Source organism: Ascidia mentula, chromosome 7, assembly GCF_947561715.1.
Source record: "Ascidia mentula chromosome 7, kaAscMent1.1, whole genome shotgun sequence".
Taxonomy (NCBI): Eukaryota; Metazoa; Chordata; class Ascidiacea; order Phlebobranchia; family Ascidiidae; genus Ascidia; species Ascidia mentula.
The window spans coordinates 16599022-16605865 of record NC_138572.1 but is presented as its reverse complement, the minus strand read 5'-3'; the positions used below and the strand labels follow the sequence as shown (position 1 = coordinate 16605865).

At 39.0% G+C, this 6844-nt stretch overlaps 1 protein-coding gene across 1 annotated transcript in view; it reads right to left on the bottom strand.

Moving 5' to 3' along the window:
• Positions 1–6844, bottom strand: part of LOC145909694 (serine/threonine-protein kinase/endoribonuclease IRE1-like) — a 137874-nt gene that overhangs the window by 130059 nt on the left and 971 nt on the right. The gene's annotated exons all lie outside the window — the stretch shown is intronic.

The following is a 6844-nucleotide window of genomic DNA, read 5'->3' as shown; positions in this document are numbered from 1 at the left end:
TACAGCATGCCGGTTACTGGTACAAGGAGCTGAGTGTAAACAGGGTAAATCTGCTGGGATCCAAAAATTTGCAGGCTATTTTGCGATGACGTAATAGATTGACACGAAATCACCGCTAATTTAAAAATTAATGTCAAATTTATAATGCAAATGTGGTCTGCCAGTCTTGCAATATTGAATGATACAAAAACAAAATAAACTTTTATCCATTTAATTCAATTCCGCAATCATTCGCAAACCAAATATAGATTTGGTTTCAAGTGGTCTCTTCTTCGGAAATGAATGTTTTTCGTTAATAAGGCAACTACAAAAATTTCTGTATATTGTAGGATAATGGTGGATGTTCAGATTTCTGTAACGATGATCTTGGAGTTGTTCAATGTTTCTGTTTTAAAGGCCGCCTTCTCGGGAAGGACGAAAAAACTTGCGTTGGTGAGAACAAAGCTTAGTTATTTATTTACATATACTTTTAAAGTCTAGTTATAATCATTCATGATCCGCTAACAAAACAACTTTTGACACTGGTGAACATTTTACGTTTTAATTATATGTGCATGTTGATGTTCAGCATATTTACATAATTTTTACTTACTTTAGTATATGTTTGTATGCAGAGGTGGAAGGAGCGTTGAAAATTGAAGGTTTACAGGATATGAATGGTGTTTACATATCTGTTGGATTTATCGTTCTTCTGCTTGTTATTGTGTTGGGGATGATTGCTTGGTTCATAAGAGGAAGATGTAACGAGAGAACTGATCGTAGATCGTTGCAGTCAAAGACATACATGTACATCCCTGCCAAATAACTGATCGTTTGCTGCCAAGTTGTATTTGTATTAAACGCGTGCATGAATACTTGACTAACTGAGTTTGTGAAACACTTTGTAAATACAAGCCATCATATGTATGTAGAGTTTTGATTTTTGTATTCAAACAGAATGAGGAAATCTGAGATAGTGACACACATGAGATCTGTACTTCATTATTCATGTTGAGATGTAATTTTGTGAATGGATCTGTCGTATTTCAAGATGATTAAGTCTCAAACAACCTTAATTAAAGTTTGCATGCTTCTGTGTACCCAATTAAGAACAATGGTAATGAAACGGAAATCTTTGCAAATCAAAGAACAAAAGAAAATAATGACTTGCTCGTGATCATCCAAAAATGGTTTGTTCTTATGCTGACATCAGAGCTGTTACAATTTATGCAATGATTTTTATTATTTACCTGTGGTCAAAAAAAGATTACCACTTGCATTGAGTGAAACAAAAACAAAACACCAGCATGGGTTAAGTGCAACCGAAAGCCCTTTTTTGGAAATATCTGTACAGTCAAGTCCTAAAGCGCATGCTCTGAATTATTCTTGCAGACGGTTGCTCCTACAGAAGATAACAGCCCTGAAATTTGAAAAATATCGCGCTGAAAATTGTTTCTGTGGTATGTTAAACTTTAAGGTCTTTTCTCACATAAAGTTTGCTTGTCACCTGTGACGACAACGTTTTTGGGCGTTCAGCTCCTTCTTGATACAAATCGTAAAACAGCAGATGTCGGAAGTCAGGTCCTTCATGGAACAACATATCTGTGTCCCGTTCATATGAGAACCAAATTCGAAAATCCAAAAAAGTGGATGGCATTAGATTTTTTCGAATAAGGATTTGATACTTTTTTTTTTAATAACTGGATTACAGCTAACACTTCGACAAGCTACAACTGTGTCATGCGTTCGACCCGACGTCAATGGCAGGCTTTAAAACCACAAACTACACCAAACCAACTGCTCAGGATAACTTGTCCGCAGCAAGTACATCGAAATCCACATTCCCTCGTAAAGAGTCAGTGGACATGGCACTGCGCCTGCGCAAACTTATTTGGGCCACGATTTTCCCCAACTTCCTACGACTGTCGCCTAAAGAACTACATCTGCAGATCAAGGCAGCGATTGTTTACAGAAGAGGACAAACTATTGTACAGCAACTGTGCAACTACAAACACATAGCTCATCAAACCTAGCATTAGGGAGTGGCCAATCAGCCCCGTATGGTCATTTTGCGCTATGTGTCCATCATGGTAAATATGAGTCAATGGTAGAAGTATCCACCGTTCTGTGCACCCCGTCGGTACAATCAAATTGCGCCAGCGATTAACATATAGTGACTACGGCATTGACGTGGCGCCATGCAAAGAATGCGGGCCTCAGAATGCGGGGCTCAAAATGTTGGGCAGACCAAAATCCATTTTTCCACCCGCTAACACGCACAGATCGACGTGGAACAAGTTTCAATGCCTATTAAACAATGACGCCACAGCACTAGGCAACCATTTCAGGAAAAATCACATTTACATTTTCCGTCAGAAACCCTCGCCACAACGTTGTTATAGTGTGACTTTCGTGCAGAAACCTTGGATATATGTGAGGACCTATGGCTGCAAAGGACACGGGCGCAGATCAACGAGCAGAGCATAGTTAAGGCCCGTTAACACACGAACACAGTTTGGCACGGCACAGCACAGTCTGGCACACACGGTGTTTACACTACTGGAATAATCGAGCACGACAAGTGCAAGTGACAAGTTACGTTGATAATTTTTTAAGGATGTCACCTTGCATTTCTCTGCCTCGCCAGCGATATTATAAGTACAAATTGAAGTTGTTTCTATTGGCCGTAGATATTTATGAACAAAGGGCATGTACTGTATTACATAGTTACGACATGTCCTGTTTTACATAATTTTTTACGACGCAAGGTAACACTACAGTTTATTGAACCAAACACCACAGATTATGAAAACAAAGATGGTATAATTGAACCAGGACAATGGTTTTCCACAGCAGCATCCCGCTGAGACGCCATTCCACATACCGCTTTGTAATGCAGCTACGGCACCATTTCATACGCTCAAAACAATCGCCCACATGTCAAACGCGGTCACATCACACAACCACAACTAAAACAATATATGTCCTCTACTTTTAGGCAGTCGCGCTGCACTTTCACATCAATGTGTGCCGAAATGTGGCCAACTGTGCCCGAATTTATGCTCATCGAGCAAAAGCGAGGACATCCTAGCACAGACCGGCACATCCCATCCCAGCAAAGCTCAGCACGCGCGCACAATAAAACAAATACGGAATCGTCTGTAGTCTAAAAGGGCCTTTACACCTGCATGCAAATAAAATGTGTTTAGTTCTGTACTTATATATTTGCATTGCGCCCTGTGACTGTTTTTGCTTGCTTTTGTTTGTGGCATGTTATTTCCACATAATTGTGTGGTGCTATCTACGCACAAGATACTTTTTGTTTGTTTTTCTTCTAATCATTTCGTTGCTTTTCCTTGGCGTGTCGTGGTGTGGTTTAAGTGCATATTTCGCCTTTGCCATAGAGTTTTGCTTCGGATTTATTTACTTTTTTTTATATTTTTTCATTGGCAGTCAGATTTTACTTATTTACACATCTAGTTTTTAATTAGTTTAGTAACAACGTTTCCATACTTGTTGGACCTATGTTTGGACTTAGTTTTTTACGTTGCTTCTGTGTTTTGCATTCCACAGAAACTGGTGATGCCCTTTACAGGGCGAAATATATTTTTCTGTTTTCAAAAATCTTTAGAGCTGTCTGTCAGATAGATTTTTTCAGTTTATACTCAGCAACTATACATATGGTAATCGACAACCTGCCAGGGTGGCTTGGTTTACTGATCAAGTAAAGTTTAAACTTCTGATTTTTCATAAGATAAGCAAAGTGGAGCCAATAATCTGAATTGTGTATGCTGCAGACAGATGGCCACTGTTTCGACCTAAAAGGTCTCATCAGTGCAGTTGGTGCCCAACGGATGACGGTGATTGTATAGTCACCACAAAGTGGAAGTCTTTGCTTGGCCGTTTGGTCAGCAAAGTCGTCTGAAAGTCACACCAGCTGCACCGATGAGACCTTCGAAACAGTAGCTGCACTGATAGGTCGAAACAGTGGCCATCTGTCTGCAGCTTGCACATTACTGATTTTTCATCTGCATGAACAGACATTTGCATTTTTATATCAGTATTACATCGTCGTGGACTACGAGAACCGAATAAATAATTAGTCCCGAAGTTCGCGTAATGCTGATCGTCGACCAATGTTGTATCTCCCTGGTTTCAAACAATGGTGGTTGTATATTGCTCCTGCATAAATGGTATTGGTGATTTATGTCAAAAGATTGACAAAGAACGTCCAAAACATGTTGATGCCAAACGCAATATTTGCGAGTAACTTTGTTTATTTAACCTTACAATTTACTGAAATTCGGTATGTGAAAGTAAACGCTAAACTAAAAAGCACAAGCAACGATCTTATAATTACTAAGCTGAAATATTGCTATGTCATCACCAATTCAAAGCACGTAATCGTGTTGCAGTCAGCTAATGTCTTACACGCATTTGTTTAACCAAATTTGCTTTATAATTTGCTATTTCTTTTTTCGTTCACACATTTGAAGCCGTTTCAAATTCTTGCCCCTTGTTATTATCAGTGTAGTTTACACTTGTGGAAAGAGATTACATTCAAGTTGATTTACATTTACCTGTTTTGTATCAAACTTTGCCGGATCATGAACCGCTGCATATCGAAGTGCTATATTTGCGTCATCTTACACCACCACATTAAACGACAAAGCAACTACTTCCAGGAATGTGTGTTTTATTCACATCCGCTTGAACATATTTCCAAATAATATCTACAATTTTATTCTTGCTAAGTGCTAATTGCAGGACCAGGGCAGTCAAGGTTAACTTTAATCCTTTTCACACAAGCAGTTTACGTGGCAACCGATAGAAACATAATCGAATAACCAAGCACCAGACTGCAATCACAGGCAGCCCAGGCAAGAGGAAACAATTTACGCTATAACACGAGACTAGCACTTTATTAACAGTCCACACGGGAAAAAGGGATTTGCTTAACACACACGTGCATATTGAACAACTCCGGGATTTTCTTTGTATTGGTGATGTGGCAATTTGACCTTTTTGCACTAATTTTAACTTCCTTTTAACCGATTCCGTGACGTATTTTAACGTGGCCATCACGTAGGATCATCAAAGTTTTGATAAAAGTACATTAGAAACTTGAATCTTACAAACGACTGCAACTAAATGTACAATAAACACACATATGTACAGGCAACAGTTTGACAATTCTCAAAGCTCGCGTATATGAAATACTACATCCTATTAAAATGCTTAAAATACAACTTCTACACAAGTCAACCGGAAACAAGTACAAGTCAATAGGTATAAGTCTACCTTTGTGCAACAATTTCCAAATGTTAAATAACTATGCGTAATATTTTTTTCTGTTAGGCAGTTTACTGTCTTCACGGAAGAACTCGTAGCAGTGAATGAGCAAGTGCGGAAAGTTGGCCAGAAATCGCCCCAAAAACTTGTTCCAGTTTTCTCGTCCTGGTGTTAAACCGAAGTAAGTCATTTCCTCTTTTTGGCAGCCCAGCGGCATGGGTCGCCTGACATTGTAAATTAACATTAGGACATGTGACAATTCACATAAAAACATTAAGCTTCAATCATTATGTGTTGGTATTGTCCAAAATATTTACTACGTAACACGTCGTCAGGTACGTTGTAGTGTGTAATGGACAAGGGGAAACTTATTTTTTGTAATTGTTCATCGGCGTTGTTATTTTTTGTGCAAACACAATTGCATTTCATTTGATTTGCTCTCTGTTAAATGGATTTTATGTTGATAAAAACAAATTACCTTGTTTCTCATCTCGCGAATAATGTGTTGAATTCCATTGCAATCGTGACGATTAAACCTTGGGGTGGCGCCAGTTAAGTTAAACTTTTTGTACTCTTTTTTGGCACTATATTGTGAATCAGACAAATAAGCTTCATTGAACATGTTGAACTTTTCTCTGTCAATGTAGTCGTCAATTTCCAAAACACGTATTATGTCCTGCCAGAAACAAAAACACATGGGTTTAGCCAGTAGTTCTCATTCTTCAGATCCCCTTTTGATGACGTCAGAGTGGTCGCGAACCCTATGCGTTTTTTTTTTATTTTGCTCGTGCTGAAATTTAAGTATAATTTTTACGTCACGATGCGCTTTTGTTTGCGATAAATCAAGGCTGCAACTTGCTTCTGTAACTTTGCATGTTTTCGGGCATATTATGAAATGAGCAATCATTTCCAAAATATGGGTTTATCAACCATATGGCGTAAGTATTTAGAGGTTGTTGCGGACCTTTTGACAACACTACACAAATCCTCTGTTAAAAACCATTGGGTTAAGCAACTGCAACCATCTTATAATTACCAAGCTAAATTATAAAGTAAATCCTATTTCCCATATGAACGGTTAAATGCTAGTTCATGTGACAGCGTAAATTGTTTCCTCTTCTCTTTACTGCCTGCGTTGCAGTCGGTCACTCTAGTCTACTGCTATGTCGCTTGACAAGTGCACGATTTGCCTGTCTCGGTCCACCGTAAGGACCAGGGTGGGACATTCTATTCTATACTTTATCGGTTGCCACGTAAACTGCTTATGTGGAAAGGAATTTAGAAGTTAACGTTCCCTGCCTTGTTCCAGGACCGGGCATAATTAATGAAAAGAGTATGACTTGTTTAGTGGTACGTTGCAACCGCCTTAAACCAAAAGTATTCTATACTCTATCGGTTGCCACGTAAACTACTTATGTGAAAAGGATTGAAGTTCACCAAGGAACTCTATGCCTAAACTAAACGCTACCTACTGCAACATACATTGAACAACCGAGTGGCCACGTAAGGTGCCATGCAGCGCATCACCTTTCGCCACCACCTTTCACGACAAGGCGTGATTTTCCTGAAGCAA